The sequence below is a fragment of the Diplotaxodon limnothrissa genome, linkage group LG23 (genome assembly GCF_057381915.1).
Source record: "Diplotaxodon limnothrissa isolate DT_005_m linkage group LG23, D_limnothrissa_male_GT1.1, whole genome shotgun sequence".
NCBI lineage: Eukaryota > Metazoa > Chordata > Actinopteri > Cichliformes > Cichlidae > Diplotaxodon > Diplotaxodon limnothrissa.
This window is the reverse complement of record NC_140617.1, coordinates 24,989,331-25,007,627: the sequence shown is the minus strand read 5'-3', so window position 1 is coordinate 25,007,627 and position 18,297 is coordinate 24,989,331. Positions and strand designations below refer to the sequence as shown.

Here is an 18,297-nt window from a genome sequence, read left to right as displayed (position 1 = left end):
GGCGGTGAGACATAGTCTCAGAAAATATTCAATATGTGATCTAAGTAGAGCTGAGCACAAATCTAAGATGATAAATCAGATTTATTTGAAGTTTTATCAAAACAAATCGTGCACCATTGGCTATTTCAAAGCCTAAAGGTGTAATATTCCACCCTGAATTGATCCAAATCCAAAAGCTCTAGCTATAGACTGGAGGCCTTTTCCTTCATCAGTGACATGCACCAAAGGATTGTGGGATTGCTGGCCAAGTGTCTTGGCATGAGCCCATGTGGTAGGCTGCTGCCACGGCGATGAAGCGGTGTGATGTTCACTCCAGCATGCCACCACCTCCCCCACTCATGATCACTGTGCCGGTACACGACAACACCTTGGCCGGCTTTCCTGGCTGGCGTCCTGAGCTTGGGATACCAAAACAGCTCGACTTGGCTCGACTCCTCTTCCTCCTGCAGCCCTTCACTTGCTGCACCACCGTACCCTCCTTCGGTCTTGTTTTTTTACCTTCCTTTCTCACTCAGCCAGATGAGCGAGCACCAAAATAGCGAGCGGTGTATATTTATATGTCTGAAACATCACAGAGATGTCACAACACTGGTGATGAAGCATTAGATATCTCATGATGCCTTTAATGCTGCCTTGAGCCTTACCAGCAGCACTGTGGACAGCAGTCTGTTCCTTCACACCTCTGCAGCGCTAATACAAGGTGTGATAATTTCTTAGTGCAAGTTTGTCCCATCGGTCAACTTACCTGTTAACTGATGAGCGCAAATTCGTCTATATTTGTCCTGCTAGACTGTGATATATGATTCTGAGGGAAATAGGGAGTCTTTGCAAAACATCTTAACATTTCTTGCCCAATTTAACAAAAGGTTCAGCATCGAGAGACCTGTTACTAAAGACAGCCGGCATCCTGTCACAGTATGTGAGCTAGCACCGTCCGAAAACGGTGATGACACATACCCGATTCTGTCCTACACAGAAGTCACACGTATGCCCACCCTAGCTGGAGAAACACTCAGAAAGTCGAAGAAGATTTTGGTTCACAAGTTGCCGAGTTGTTGATGTCTCATGGAAGTAAATATGTAGATATTTTTTACAAATCTTTTCTTGCTTGCATTTAATCAGTGGTGGTAACTATCATGACTGTTAGTTGCCTTTCAAGTGGAGATAGATTAGCTATGAAAGTTTTATTAGCTGTAATCATGATAACAAGTAAGGTAAAGTAATTGTATGCCTACATGTACTATAAAACATAGGGCATAGATTTTTTTTAAAATCTTTGACTTTTTTATCTGAGCTAAGAAGTTACAACCAAATTTAACTAACTCTAGTGATGTGCGATACCACTGATTTCCTTTCCGATCCGATACCAAGTAATATTCAGGGTGGTATCGACGATACTGATCCGATACCAATACTTTGTACAAAAACTTATTTGATTTATTTTATCTCAAATTATAGCATCATAATGATTACAGGATATCAGACTACTTGTTCTTATCACTTAATAATGCAGAATTCATCATATAGAAATAAAAAAACTGAAGTTATGCACTATTTGAACACGCTGCCTGCCTGCAGCACTAAAGGACTCCGCGAGAGACGTCATATTCTGTGATATGATTTACTCTGAGGTGTTTGACGAGGTTAGTGGTGTTGCCACAACACCTCACTTTCTTGCCACATGTATCACAAACCACGTCTCAGCTGTTTGTGGAGGTAAAATACGTCCACACATGACTCCATTTACGCTCAGCCATTGTTGTGAGTGCGCACGCCAAGGGGCTGCGACACATTTATACAGCCATATTTCGCATATGAATATGAAAGGCGGAAGAGGAAGTAGTTCCTTCCAATGTAGACAAGTTCCTGTTAATGATAAACTACAAATTTACCCTAAATTACTAAAATATCGATATTTTAATATGAGAATCGATTCTAGAACATAAATGACTGGTATCAGCGGAATCGATATTTCAGTATCGATCCGCACATCACTAGCTAACTCTCATTTTTTACATGACTTTTAGCTACTGCAGTAGAAAGCAGTTATAGGCATTTACTTTTAAATGTTTTTACTGTTGCTGGCTTTCTTTCAGAATGGGTTGGTTAAGTAATTTGACAAACTAACCAACTAGCAGTTAAATATTTTACCAGCTACAGTCATGACTGTAAATACATCTTTACTATTTTCATAGGAGTTCAGAGGGTAAGTGGTAGCCAGACTTATCAAATGCACCTGATTAATTGATCATCAGCGAGGTGCTGCAAAAGCAGAGGTTTTGTCAGTTTGCTGGTCTGGAGTGTTCAGGTTTGTGTTAATACAATACTGCAATCCTGAACGTCTGAGCAAATTCAACCCAGGGTCAGACTTAATTTAAAAGACTGAGGAGCTCCATGTCAGACTCTACAGGCCTCATTTAGTATGTTAAATGTTCAAGTCCATGACACTAAAATTAGAAAGGGACTGGAGTATGAACGGTTTGGAAGGGTTGCAAGGAAAACATCTCTTCTATTTAAAAAGAGCACGGCAGCAAGAAGTCCACTGGTTAGCAAAATTGCATCTAAACAAACTACAACACTTCTGTAACAATGTGCAGAGAGATGAGACCAAAGTTGAGATGTTTGATCATCATGCACAAAATCAAACTCAGCATATCAGCACAAACACCTCACACCAGCTGTCAGCACGGTGGTGGAGGGGTGCTGATTTGAGCTTTTTTTGCAGATGCAGGACCTGGACACCTTGCAGTCATTGAGTCAACCATGAACTCCTCTGTATACAAAAATATTCTACAGTCAAATGTGAGGACATCTGTCCAGTCGCTAAAGATTGGCTGAAACTGATTCATGAAGAAGAATAATGATTCCAAGCACAGCGGCAAATCTACAACAGAATGACTGAAAAAGAAAAAAATCAAGATGTTGCAATGGTCCAATCAACGTCCAGACCTCAACCTGACTGAAATGCTTGGTGGGACCTTAAGAAAGTTGTGCATAAATAAATGCCTGCAAACCGCAATGAACTGACTAAACAAAGAGTGGGACAATATTCCCCCGCAACAATTTGAGAGACTGATAAAGTCATATAGAAAAGGGACACTACAAAGTGTTGTCGTTAAAGGGAGTTCTACAAGCTAATGAATGATGGGGTAAGCTTAGTTTTGCACAGGATTGTATAACTGAGCTAATGTCAGCTATTTATCGATTAGCTGGGCTGCCTCAGTGGCTAGTTTGTAGCTGTTAAAGTACTTAAACTACAAGCGAAATTATAACCACCCGGGAGTTTTGATGATAAACGTATTCATAGTAAGCATTGCTTTGTCATGTTAGATAGGCAGCTGTTTGTCCAGGATAGCAGGCGAGCTAACATTACAACAAAGGACAGCTTGGGGCCAGTTTGGAGCCCAGTAAATAAATTATGGCTGCTTTAAAAAATCACTGCTTTCAAAAATGCAGTCTAGCAACAGCACAGTCACTCAGACCCATTCATTCAAACACTTTACCTTTGCACAGTACACAACCCGCCCAGCTGCTCCAAATGTGTCCAGTCATTTTTTCAGATGCAATACTACCCCCCACCACCCCCTCTTCTTTTTTAATAGTACAAATTACCAACAAAGAAAAATGGTTTCCATGTGAGTAAAAACACATGGATTCCCTTCTGAAATATTTTGTCTTCTGCAGAGAGGCTGTTTTAGTGAAAGACACTATTCAGCATGTGTGGGCCATACGCTTGTTCTCTCTGTGTTTGGGACATCCTCTTGGCACAGCTACAGTCAGAAGTTTGCACAGCACCTGTGCGTCCTGCCCACTCTGGCCCGTGTTTCTGTTTGATGGTGTGTCTGTGTCCATCTAAATTAAAAATCTGTGGCACCTGGTCATCTTTAAATGCACACAGCTGTTGTGTGAGAAATGTAAAAGGGGAGGAAAAAAAAAGTTTGTGCATTTGTATGCAGATGTGAACCTACACTGACATCTGCAGGATTGAGGCCCCCGAGGGCGACAAGGTGGCCCAGTTATCTTAACTTAAATCTGATTTTCAACACAACCGGTCTTGTATTGTGCATCCTTGGTTCAGAACTGACTGGCAGGTAAATAATACAGAACACACCTGTTATGTATTTGCTCACGCGGCAGATGTAAGGTCATATTCTCTCCATTAACTCCATGTGGCTCACTCTACCAGTACACAGGGTTTGATTTAGCTTCCCGTGAACTTAAACTGAGGGACTGTACATGGTTGAGTAGAAATCCACTTTAAAGACAGTCTTTGTGGGTCAGGTTAACTGTGAAAAACTTTATAAAATTGTCTTGTCCAAGGTAGTGCAGCTACGCAGATCATGTGTGGTGTTTGAGACATGGGTGAAGAGAGGGAGGTGTTTCAGGATGGGAGTGATGTCTCACTCAGTTGTTTATATGCTAAATTTAAAGTGGGCTTATTAAGCTTTTTCTAGTTTTCTGTCATGTGTGCACTCACCATGCACTTTAGTATACCTTGCTAGTACCAAGTTAAACTTCTTAATATTTAATTATAAAAATCTTAGTTTCTCCCTGGTCCTTGTGAGGTTTCATGAGTCTCCACAGGAACAGAAATGACGCTCAAACAAAGTGGAGCTGAGAGCACAGCTCCTGTGCTGTTCTCTGAGCTCTCCATTCATCTGCTATTCACAATATACCAGCTGTACACTGAACAATCACAGCGTGTTTAAAGGGCATGTCTAGCCCCAGTGGCCTAATGGATAGGGCACTGGCCTCCTAAGCCAGGGATTGTGGGTTCAAATCCCACCTGGGGTGATTTTTCAGCAGAGTGTCGCAGCATAACTGGCCCATAACCCACAAGTTTATGGATCGAAGCCATCCTCTGCTAGACCTTTTAGACAGTTGGCTTTAGAGGCTGTATAATGTGTGAGGGTATCTCTGTAGGACTAACTGGGGCAGAGAAGCCCCACCCACTTGCTTTTCAAAACTATTTGTGAGGGGCATCCAATCAGAATAAAGTTCACTTAAGGGGAGAAAAGCTAAACTGGCTTTTTGCAAACAGAAGAAACCATAAGGGGGAACACTGAGGCCCAGTATAAGATAAGGTATTCCACCATAATCGCACTAGTTTTTATCGAGTGGAAGTTACTGCAGGCATCTTTTAGCTAAACACCAGAAAAGCTCAACTGTGTCAGCAAATAATTTATTCAACTTCTTTTGTTGCCAAAACCTTGTCTCACCTCGAGAGACAAGAATGTCTAATTCTATGTCAAATACTTCACGTGAGTTTTACAAGTCCTTGTTCACCTGTAAATTGAGAAGTGTGAGCCTAAACGAGCCGACTGCAAGAATGCAACAAAGTAAACTTTCTCTGCCGAGACTGAAGTCTGCAGGTGTGATTGCACCTTCGCTCGACTTTAATCCCATTTCCTAAAATCTGCGCTTCCTGATGAAAATCCACTGCGTGCCTACAATTCACACAGCTTTTGTCACATTAGTCAACAAGGCCCTGTGACTACAGGCTGTTTACAAAGTGAAGCCTCTCTCCTCTCTGTCACGTCGCGCTGCGACTGGAGGGGGAGCCGCGCAATCAAAGCTCGCCGAACACACGTCATCCTTTGAGGGGGTCTTTGAAATCTGGCCCTCATCCGCACACGGTGAGCGCATCACGCCGCATTAGACAGTTTGTGGAATAAATATTTGACGGCCGGCAATATCACAAGATGCAGAGGAACCTCCTAGCACGCAGCTGTTCGCCCCCCCCACTCCCAATCACCGTCTCCCCTCCCATCCTTTATCCTCTGCCCTGCCTGCCTCCTGCAGACAGAGAGCTGGTTTAAAGCTCAATTGTGCATTTTGCAGATAAAGTAGCAAAACTACTAGAGGCGGTGTTGTGAGCGCTCGTTGCCAGGGCAACACTGGTAGGGAGACCTGGTTCTCCATTACTACTTAATTTAGGCGCTCTAATTGCATTCCACACAATCTGTGGCCACAGCGTTACGCAGAGGAAAGGAAGGAAAAGTTAGGGCGGGGGAATGGTTGGGGGTCGTTCCTTGGTAAACCCCCGCCTGGGAGCACATGCACAGCGAAGACGGGGCAAAATGGCTTTGAAATTTGCTTTTTATTGCTTTTTTGTGGTGGTAGAATGTTTAGCTTAAACATGAACCGCACCACTAAATTTAAATGTTACTCTTCTTTTACTCTCAAGAGTGTCTTTAATTCCCAGTCGCTGAAAATTGGTGAATATCATCAGAAGTTAAACGTATTGTCTAATGTGTGATAGAAGGAGGAGCTTCTGAGGGAGAGGCTGTGTAATAATGAGAAGTCTGGGGTCTGAATCTTAAACAATCAATAATATAGCAGGTGTAAGATAAAATGAATAAGCAGAAACTCCCCACCGTCACCAAGCGCTGCTCATATAAGTATAATATAAACGGAGTAACCACTGGTTGCTTGGGGAAAATGTGTGGTCTCCAACCGGTTGGTGAGTGGTTGCTGGCAGCTATGAAATTGATTGCTAAATGTCCCATTCATGTATGCCCAGAGACTAGTCAGAACCACCTGACCACCTCTGGTCGGTAGAGAAGAATGACTATTCCTCTTATTGAGGGACGTTTAAGGAGGTATATGTTCCAGCGGATCGATCCAAATATTGATAGTATCGATACCAATGCTGGTATTTATTTTGGATAGATACTGCTACTTTGTTTGTATCCTCTAAGTTTAGCATGTAGCCCAATGAATTGTGTTAAATCATTTTCTGCATATGAAAAAATATACCTCAAACATGCACTATGTCTGAACCTTTTTGCATTGACTGTCACATCTGTTTATTTATATCCTGTAGCACATTTAAACAACAGAAGATGACCCAAAGTGCTTTAGTGACAGACACATTTATGTTCCAGCTCTCCAAAAAAAGCCAGTTTCAGAATACTTTTGGTTGTTTTGACTACAGTGGGGCAAAAAAGTATTTAGTCAGCCACCGATTGTGCAAGTTCCCCTGCTTAAAATGATGACAGAGGTCAGTAATTTGCACCAGAGGTACACTTCAACTGTGAGAGACAGAATGTGAAAAAAAAAATCCATGAATTCACATGGTAGGATTTGTAAAGAATTTATTCGTAAATCAGGGTGGAAAATAAGTATTTGGTCACCTCAAACAAGGAAAATCTCTGGCTCTCACAGACCTGTAACGTCTTCTGTAAGAAGCTTTTCTGTCCCCCACTCGTTACCTGTATGAATGGCACCTGTTTGAACTCATCATCTGTATAAAAGACACCTGTCCACAGCCTCAAACAGTCAGACTCCAAACTCCGCCATGGCCAAGACCAAAGAGCTTTCGAAGGACACCAGGAAAAGTATTGTAGACCTGCACCAGACTGGGAAGAGTGAATCTACAATAGGCAAGCAGCTTGGTGTGAAAAAATCAACTGTGGGAGCAATCATCAGAAAATGGAAGACATACAAGACCACTTATAATCTCCCACGATCTGGGGCTCCACGCAAGATCTCATCCCGTGGGGTCAAAATGATCATGAGAACGGTGAGCAAAGATCCCAGAACCACACGGGGGGACCTGGTGAATGACCTGCAGAGAGCTGGGACCAAAGTAACAAAGGTCACCATCAGTAACACACTACAACGGCAGGGAATCAAATCCCGCAGTGCCAGACGTGTTCCGCTGCTGAAGCCAGTGCATGTCCATGCCCGTCTGAAGTTTGCCAGAGAGCACATGGATGATACAGCAGAGGATTGGGAGAATGTCATGTGGTCAGATGAAACCAAAGTAGAACTTTTTGGTATAAACTCAACTCGTCGTGTTTGGAGGAAGAAGAATACTGAGTTGCATCCCAAGAACACCATACCTACTGTGAAGCATGGGGGTGGAAACATCATGCTATGGGGCTGTTTTTCTGCCAAGGGGACAGGACGACTGATCCGTGTTAAGGACAGAATGAATGGGGCCATGTATCGTGAGATTTGAGCCAAAACCTCCTTCCATCAGTGAGAACTTTGAAGATGAAACGAGGCTGGGTCTTCCAACATGACAATGATCCAAAACACACCGCCCGGGCAACAAAGGAGTGGCTCTGTAAGAAGCATTTGAAAGTCCTGGAGTGGCCTAGCCAGTCTCCAGACCTCAACCCCATAGAAAATCTGTGGCGGGAGTTGAAAGTCCGTGTTGCTCGGCGACAGCCCCAAAACATCACTGCTCTCGAGAAGATCTGCATGGAGGAATGGGCCAAAATACCAGCTACTGTGTGTGCAAACCTGGTAAAGACCTATAGTAAACGTTTGACCTCTGTTATTGCCAACAAAGGTTATGTTACAAAGTATTGAGTTGTATTTTTGTTATTGACCAAATACTTATTTTCCACCCTGATTTACGAATAAATTCTTTACAAATCCTACCATGTGGATTCATGGATTTTTTTTTCACATTCTGTCTCTCACAGTTGAAGTGTACCTCTGGTGCAAATTACTGACCTCTGTCATCATTTTAGGTGGGGGAACTTGCACAATCGGTGGCTGACTAAATAATTTTTTGCCCCACTGTAAGTCACTGCTCTCCCCTACAGAAGCTCGCTTTATAGTATAAAAGTATCAGTACTGATATTGGCAATACTGGCCCTGTATTTACTTTTACCGTATTGCGCGGCACTCATAACAAGTTATTTTGGTGCTTTTCCAGACTCTCTACCTTTGCTTTTTGTTAGTGCCCGTTCTGTTGAGGTGCAGAACTTTCAGCTATGAAAACATTGTTACACCACCTGGCTAGCTAGTATTATCCAGATTGCCATTTGACAGTATAATATTGTAAATGTACGATAGTGGCTTGAAGTATACCTGTTATTTGTAGATTATAATTTGTTATGTCATATAATTAGAGCTATCCCATTCCATTGAATTTGAGGACGACTGGTGGGTCACTAAGTTGCTTTAGACTTTTAAAGACTGTGTGTCTATGTGTGTGTGTGAAAAAGAGATAGAGGGAGGGAGTGAAAGTGGAGTAAAATTGTTCTAATTGTTCAAGCTTCTGGCCTCAGAGCTCTTATTCCCTTTCAAAAGCAGTGCGCACACACAAACACACACACACGCATGCAGCCCTGCAAGCTTCACCGTCCCTTTGAACCTCCACAGGCCGTGGCCCTGAGAGAAAGCTGGCCCACGATGCTTTTCTTCAGCTGGGGGTTTGAAATGATTGGTAACTGTTGAGCCAGTGTTTTCAGGTCCCTGACCCCCAGCACTGAAGTGCTACAGACACTAGATCCAACATAGCCCCAATTATCCTGCACTCTCTCCAGCCACTTCAGTGACCTGGCGAACACCCCGCCTCAACTACACGGCAAAAAAAGAGAAAAAAAAAAAGCTGACAGTCTTTGTGCTGTGAAGGTACTGCTTTAAAAAAATGAAGAAAACGTGTTTAACTTTGAATGCAACAAAGCAGAATTTGGACACATATAAGCCATACATTTGTAACGCTATTGTGAATGCAGCACAGGTGAATCAGCCTATTGCATCATCAAAGCCTCTGTGAGCTGCTTCGAAAGCTGCTTTTAACTCGCCCGAAGCACAAACTATCACAAGCAATCGCAAAACCTGAAAGAAACGCAAGGACTCAACATTTTCCACATCCAGTACTCACATTACAAAACACAGAGACGCACAAGGAAGGAAAATAATGTCAGACAAGGTGTTCTGATCACAAGGCATTTCCATTTTTCAGGGATTTACAATCGATATGGATGCCATCCAGCCTCTGGTCTCCTGTGCATTAGAAACTGTTTATTTCCCATCCAGGACGGTCATTGTAGAACAGCTTTAAGATAAAAAAAAAAAAAAAGAGTTACAGATTCAGCTCTCAAGGTTTCTTGCCTCTATCTGTGTATCCAAGCCTGGCAAATCCTGGTTTAGCAGGAATTATACGGAGAATCTTCTGGAACACACGGCACAGAGTTAGGCCAAGTTTCATACAATGTAATACAAAGAAGAAATCAAGTAAATTTCAAAGGTTTCCACTAAAATAATCCCTAAACATTGTTTTGATTGTATTTTGAATCCTTGAGAATGGAGCTGCCAGGCAGGAGGAAAAGAGGAAGACCACAGAGAAGATTCATGGATATAGTGAGAGAGGATATGCAAAGAGTTGGTATGAAAAAGAGGAGGATGGAAGGGATAAGGTGGCAAGTGATCTGCTTCGACCACCCCTAAAGGGAGCAGCTGAAAGAAAAAAGATCCTCTAGATGAAAGACTTGAAATGTGAAATTAATGAAAAAAAGATCTAAAGGTGAAAAAGTTTAAATTACTCACTGAGTTTAAGTTACATTTGTCTCTAAAGCGTCATCGTTATGACACTGCTGTTCTTAAAATGGCATCATTGCCAAATTAAGGTATCTTTTTGTGCATGCTTACCCAGCAGTTAGATAACATCAGGCTGGTCAGTGTACTACTTTTGAGAGATGGGATCCACCACCAGCACCACCCCGTAATCTCCTGTTTTCATTACACATATCATTTGGGCCGATATTTAAAAAATGTATATTGCGTACCACTTTTATGCAGATGATACCCAAATTTACCTTCCTCTTATACCTGGCTACAACTCATGTGAAAATTTTTTAACCTGCTCTCAAAACATTTTCTCAAACTCATTATCCACTATCCGTTCAGATCTTGTGCCCCTGGCATTATTTCATAGACCTCAGGTTAAACTCAACTTTCTTCAGTTAGGACTTTTAACTAAAGTTAGTTAATTTCTCAAGTTAATTTCTTTCTTTAAAGACCAAAAGAAAGCCATTCATGCTTTCATTACATCTAGTTTGGATTTATGCATGAAAGCATGATCATATTTCACTCATTCTTAACTTTTTGCACTGGCTTCCTGTGAAGTACACGACCAATTTCAAAATTCTGTTGCTCACAGGGACCAATTTCAATTTGCAACTCCCAGCAAACACTTGCCAACAGTTTTCATGAATACACACTTCCTTTGGCAACCAGTGGTTACCAGCAGGTTGCAGACTGGTCTCTAGGCCTGCATGAATGGGGTCCACATCCAATAGTTGGAGAACCAGGTGGTCAGAGTCGCCCAAAGTCAGCTTCAGTTCACCCACCAGCACCTAAAAGAATGGATATATAAGATAAGATAACCTTTATTAGTCCCACTTATGGATGGATGTAAGGAAGGCCCAGGCCAAAAACTAGCTATCCACTGCTGCAAGCACAATAACATAACTTCCCAAGCACCTGCAAATGCAACACAAAACTAGTTGCAACAGACCATCATACACGGAGTGTGTGCCAACCCAAACCAAAGACCCAAAACTTGAGTTTCATCAGGTAATGAAAGAAGAGGCCAGTAGGCTTTAACTAGTCTGAGTCACAGAGGAAACGCCACTTGTTTGTATAGCAGAATCACTCTAACCACATTTATCTGTCAAGTGCTCTTTGCTTTCAGCTTAAATAGTTTTTGTGCCGATGTGAAGTGTTCTGGAAGGATTAACCTTACACTGTTATCGGGCAATTCAGTGTAAGTATATCTCAGATGATGCTTTGGCATTGCAAAAGCAATTTTACAAGCAGTGCAACAAATTAAAAAAACTGCTTTCTACAGGGACAAAAGAAGAAAAGTAATACAAAGCAGTAATGTGAAATTATTTTTTTCGGTTTCAGAACTGCTTTGTATTTAACATCTAGTCAGTCATATTTGATACATCAGTTTTTGTGAGTTTTTGAGACTTCTACATCTTTTTTCTCCCCCCTCAAAAGCATAAATAAACCTATAGAAATTGGACAGTGCATTTTTAATCAATAAACTACAAAAATGGCTGCTGTAGCAAACATAATACAAAATAAAACTTATATATGCAAATAAATACATATTTTTTAATTTTTTGGGGGGGTCAATAGAAGGTCAGTTTTCAAAAAATATGAATTTTCTGCCAATTTCATGGTTTGCAGTTCTGTCTTTTAAGGGTTAAGAGAAGACTGATGCTGTGAAACAAAGTTTGCAATGCGTGCACAGGTTAGTTTTTCAGTTTGACAGCACAATGTGTGCACTTCAGTATCTGTAGGTTCATGTGTGCTCAAATGTGTGAGAAACCGTCTCCTCTTAAAGGATCTGTCACCTTCCAAAGGTCGCCGGCTGAACTGGCTGTGAGCGAGCGTGATTGTATATGATGGGATCTCTGTGTTTGATACGGAGTTTCAGTGGCTGTATGGAGGAGGAGGCTGGAGGTTGTGACCCCTGTGACTCTCTCCGACCTGTCCTTTGTCTCTTCTCACCCCGGTTCCCTCACCATCCACCCCCATGTGCCCTCAGCCCCACCAACAATGGGACCTCCTGGGTGAGAAGGAGGAGGTGGGGTGCAACTCTTTTATGACTTCTTTGCCATTTTTCTCTTCCTCCACCCCATTCGATTTTCAGTCCCTGTCTCATCCTCTGGAGTCGGGGGCCACCATTTATATCGTTGCCTGGGAATTAAGGTCCCGTGGCCCCTTTTGTTGCGAGGTGGGCTGTGGCAGCGGTGGCTGGGGCAGGGGGCGAGCGGCAGAGGAGGGCTGCCCTTTGTTCCAGCCAGCAGAGTGGGCTTCAGTTCCCACAGAACTTGGGGGCTGAGGGGAGGCCCCAGCCCCCGCTGCATGACAGCGATGAGGTAATGTTTACAGAGCTGCGTGCCCTCACACATGCAGCGTCCATGCATTTATGAGGCCTGCAGTCAACAGACATAGACAAACACGGCCACGTTCAACCAGAACTACATAAACCTCTGTGTGTCTGTGGTGCCATAGTCTTTGTCCTATCGTAATGAGATTTGACCTGGATGATAATGTCAATGGTTCCTTGTTTTGTAATAGTGACAATAGTGTAATAGTGTGCCCATTTACTTGACTTTATTCACCGTTTCGGGGTCAAAATGCTCCTTCAATTCCCCAAAGCAAAAACAAGCAAATTACAGTGCAAAGCTGATTTTCTTTGTATTTCACTGAGTACCTTGTTTCCAGCGTGCGAGGAAACACACTGATTAAGTCTTGGTAATCTTTTTCTGAGTTTTGGTAAACTGGATAAGTTGTCATGCTGCTCCCTCCTTGTACTTTTACACAAGTTTCACTGGTTTACACCTGTTCTCTGACAGCTGCCAAAAGGTATTTAGAGAAAATAGAAATCTAAACTGAAAGCTGAAGAAAAAAACTAGATGAAGGAAAAAAAAATCTTCACAGAGTACTGTAAGTAAAAAAAAAAAAACATGCTCATCAAGTATTAGAAGAGTAGGACATGAATATAAATAAAGTTCAATTTCAAGCCTCCTATTTATCCAAAGCTTCTTAACAAAAGACAAAAAACCCCAAAACGAGTTTGCTGAGGAGGTCAAAGATTTAGGCCTAAACACAAATACTCTACATATGATAAAACATGTTTTTATACAGTACCATTGCTTTCCATTTACATTTAAGTGCAAGGCAATTTTTTGGGAAGGTATTCAAGGCCACCATTGTGACCTTCAAAATAATTGCTGTGGTTTAAGAAACAACGTACTTTGAATTAGGCAGAATATGAATATGAATAAGGAAACTGAGCCTCGTGCAAGAAATGGTGAGCACATAGAGTTCCTCTGCTTTTTGTTCTGACCTTTTTTGTATGCGCTGGATTCTGGCATTGACTAAAATCCTTGCAGTTCTCTTAACTGATCTCAGTTGTCGTCTTGGATACTTTGGAAGTTATTAGAGAGTTTGGTGGTCCAGTACTCAGGAAGAGAATGTGTGCTTTTTTTCCAAAGACGTGCATGAGCCAGGTGAGTGGCTGCTGAGATGTTTCAAGTATCTGAGATCACTTAAAAACAAAGACATCATACCTCAGTTTGCGATTAACTTTCCGCTTCTCTGCATCCTCGTCCTAACACACCTTTAAAAGAATCACTCTGTCAACAAAAATATATGTCCAGGGCTCTGAAAGTGAAACATTAAACAAGGAGCTTAGTAGAAGGAGTTGAACATGATTCATTGAAGTATACATGATTCAACTATACTATCTGGTGGTTAGACTGATGGCCCATCACAGCAGAACAGAATCCAAGGTGTGGGAAGATATGGGCAGGGTTTCCTCCTCCAGAGTCTAGACACTGGTGGTGGTGAAGATAAGATGGAGGCTTGGATGGAAGTCTGTGGACTTGGTGAGGCGGAGATGGGTTGCATGAAGGGGCCTGCAAGGGAGAAGGAGAGATGAGCACTGCGATTTAAAGTACGCAGAGCTGAGGATGATTGGCTTGAAGAGAGCGGGCAGAAAGATGATTGGACTAGAGTTTTACAGTGTGGGAAAGTGGAACTGATGTAAAGAATAAAATTGTAGCTAAACACCAAAGGAAAGCAGACAGATGAGTGAACATAGAACTTATTATTGAATTGAACTATGACTATAACAAGCAGCTGTATGAGCAAGGAAAATCAACTTTATCAGGTGATAAAGTCATTAAAATAATTATATCTGTTGATTTGCCAATCAAGCTCCTCTTTTTGGTGGCATCTCTCCATTTGTTGGTCACGCCTCAGAAAATTTCAACACATTATTTAGTGTTATATAAAGGGGGCGTTATCTCAACAATCGACCACACACCTTCAGTTTACGAGCAAATAGGATTTATAATAATAGCGTCTGGAGTTGCACGAGGCCCATTGTGTCCCATATTACTATAGACTCTTTCCAGTGTTCTTGATGTATGTGCTGTTTGCTGATTACTTATAGCATTAACAGAAAACAGTCTGACCAGCCTTCAGCTGCAGTTAAGTCGAAAGAAGACACACACACACACACACACACACACACACACACACACACACACACACACACACACACACACACACACACACCCTTCCCTCCCCCTTCCTCCCCAAATATTTAGAAGCTGTTGAGCTGTTGATGCCCGCAGCTCTGACAAGTTAGAGTTCATTTAGAGTTGCAAACATAACTACTGTATTAGAGTGCATGAGAGGAAAACACACACAGAAAAAAACACACACGCGCACACATCAGCAAATCTGGCTCAAGTCGTCTATTAACTGTTACTGTAAATCCAGATTTTTTGCTTCTTATTTTGGGAGAAACTCGCCCGTATTTGCTGTGTCGTCGCAACTTTTTTTTCCTTGTCAGTTAAAACAAATCAGCCAAAATCTACAGGAACAACTGTGAGATTTAAATTCACCTCAGCGGTGTACTGAGCCTCAATATTTCTTGAGTTTTGGTCCTTGTGTATTTCTTTTCCCACTTCTTCTTCTGCTTGCATCACCTTTTCTTTCTCTGGATAGACCTAAATACCCTGCATTTTCTATCTCTCTTCCCCCTTCACCTCTGGACTTACAAGTGTAGCGATTTTTCTGGCTGTCACAAGGTGAAATTGTAAAAGATCAATTTACACAAGCTGAACTGCAAGAAGAGTTATTGACACAGCTTGACCCATCGGCGCACTTCTTTCTCTCCCCTTCATCCATGCATTCTCTTCATCTCGCTCTCCTGTGGATCCCCCTCCTCTCCTGCTGCTTTCCTTTTCTTTTTGTCTGGTCTTTTACTCATCGCACCCTCATTTAGAGTGATATAGTGAATACCTGCAGCCTCTGGGCTCACGCATTGCAATTACTGAAGGCAAACAGCTTGCAAAGACAGATTAACAAATTAAACTAGTTCTAGTTTCGAGCTGTGCATGTGAATCTCACGTATAAGAAAGCTTAAGGTTTTGATCCCAATGATGAGTTTCGATTAGTAGAGTGAATTTAAGCAGAAATCAGGATGAAAAAAGCTTTACATTCATGAATATATCGTCAAAATACATTTTTTTAAAATCATTGAACAGCCACTGTAATTTGGCAGATGATGTAATTATAGACCAAAGTTAGAGGTTTGTATCTTAAATGATATTAACTGCATTTTTAAATATAACTCTACAGACAGTTTTCTAATAAAGTTATGTGACACAAAACATCAGTAAATAGCAAAGTATTAAATAAAGAACCATTTTATTCATTTTATATTATAGTAACACTGGTTGATCCACTTTACCTTATATTGCATTATATATATATATATACTGTATATTTTGTGCAGGGTGGGCGCTCTGCAGTGCAGCTTCAACAGCAGCTAACTTTCAGTAGTAGTAGTTCAGTATCTCGTCACAGGATGCTTTGACATGCAGACTAAAGGGGCTAGGAATCAAACCACTGACCTTCCGATTAGTAGACAACCCGCTTTACCTCATGCTATGTAACAATACACAGATAAGAACCACATCTCAAGTGTTTGGTCAGTAACGCCACATAGCGTGGAGTTACATTCATTCCCACACACACATACAACACATGAAGTGCTTCGACAGGAGCATCAAGTCAGGCACTATATGAATAAGATAATAAATAAGAATATTGCACCTGATGTCTCCACGTTATTGCACACAGATATGACATGAGAGAAGGTACCGCAACATAAAATACATATGTGATATTGCGCATACTGTTATGAGGTTGTTAGACATGAGTATTGACCTTAACCTGACTGAAATGCCCTTAATGGGACCTTTAAGAGAGCTGTGCATAAATGAATATGTGCAAACTTGTATGAATTGATGCAATGTTGTGAAGACAAGTGGGCCGAAATTCCTCTGCAGTCGTGTAATAGACTGATAAAGTCACAGAAAATGATTACTTCGAGTTATTGCTGATAAAGGTGGTTGTACCAACTACTGAATCATTGGTTAGTTTTTCACACATTTGTTATCTACGTGTCATGTAATGTTCTGAGGTTGTATTTACCGCATCATAAGACCTGGTAAGGACTAGAAATGATTTTTTTAATATGCCCTGATATGTAAAACCTTATAATTAACAGAGGGTGTACTCTATTTTCAAAACGCGAGGACTTACCCTGTTGAAATTCACCAAATCTGACCAAATCTGACCAAATGTGAGATCTAATCTTTCTAATCTTTCCATCTGCTTTTCATATACAGTGTTGAGAGTTGAACAAATCTTGGCCATTTGTGTATAAAACAACAACATTACATTATTTTATCCTACTAAACACTTGAATTTGGTCATGACAATGCTTTGACATCGCAGTGACCGTGTACTTTAAAAACCACAAAAACTGCTGTTTGGTGTCATTGCTAGTCAGTATCTAGACCCCAAAGCCTCTTTTCCTCTAGTACCTAAGTGGCAAGTTGATCCGAGTAGATACTAAAGGAAAAGGGGCTTCAGTCACCAATTTGGACCCAGATGGACCATTTCTTTTTTACTCTGCACAACATTTCTTTATAGTAAAGTTATTCTCCTCCTGAAGAAGGATGTATGTAATCGGTTCTGTTTGTCTGTCTTTCTGTCTTTTTGTCGGGTTGTTAGCAGTTCAACGTCCACACTTTTCAAGATATCATCATCAAATTTTATGTGACGGTAGATGCCAATAAAAACTTGAGCTGATTTAGGAAAATCAGTAAAAACTTTATATTACCCACAGTCTTTTTAGGCTCGTCTTTAAACTTCACAACAATAAACTAGACCTTGGGGGACACGAGTATCTAGTTTGGCTAAGAATTTGACCTTGACCTTCTATGTAAGCACCGAAGCTCAATGTTGACCTTGAAAAAGAATATCAAGAAACCGTATCCAGTAATATATGAAATAAAAGAGCCGTACAACATGCTTTTTATTGTGTCAATTCGATTCTCTCTGAGGTCACAATGATGCCATAACACGCTAATGTCATCATATTGTAATAAACATGTCATAACACATCATAATACAAGTTATAGTGCTGGCTCTTGTTATAACGTGTGCGCCTTTTTCCTTTGTCTTTGGATTTGACAAATACAGTTCTTATTTTTATGGGCAGTAAGAGTTGAGGGTTTCTTCACAAACAGTATATAACATGTACCTAAGTCTATACAATACATGTATAAACTACAACCAAGGCTAAAAGACAGAATGTAAGCTCTAGAAAACTTTACTTACTAATCATAACAAGTTTCACGTATAAACTAAGCAGCCTCCTAAATTTTGTGATGAACAGCTGTTTAGTGTCCTTAGGGTAGAGAAGAAAGGAAAAGGAAGAGTTTCCATTTTATTACGTAGCTTCATGCTCATAGAAAACTTTGCCTTCCTCCTTTCAAAAAGATCAGAATCAGAATCATAGAGCTCTCGTGTGAAGGTCACCACTGAGCCTATTTGCGCTTACAAAAAGTCACTGTGCTCTGTTTTGTGGCTACTGTCCTACAAGTGGGGATTTCCTTCAGCCCCCTTATGTGGTAGATGCTCGATAGCGGCTTCAACAATGGCTGC

General features: G+C 41.3%; 1 non-coding gene across 1 annotated transcript; it reads left to right on the top strand.

Annotated features, from left to right (window-relative positions):
- Positions 1–4,721: 4,721 nt before the first annotated feature.
- On the top strand, positions 4,722–4,794 carry trnar-ccu (transfer RNA arginine (anticodon CCU)). The gene has a single exon. It is a non-coding gene; the product is annotated as a tRNA-Arg (tRNA).
- Positions 4,795–18,297: the final 13,503 nt, after the last annotated feature.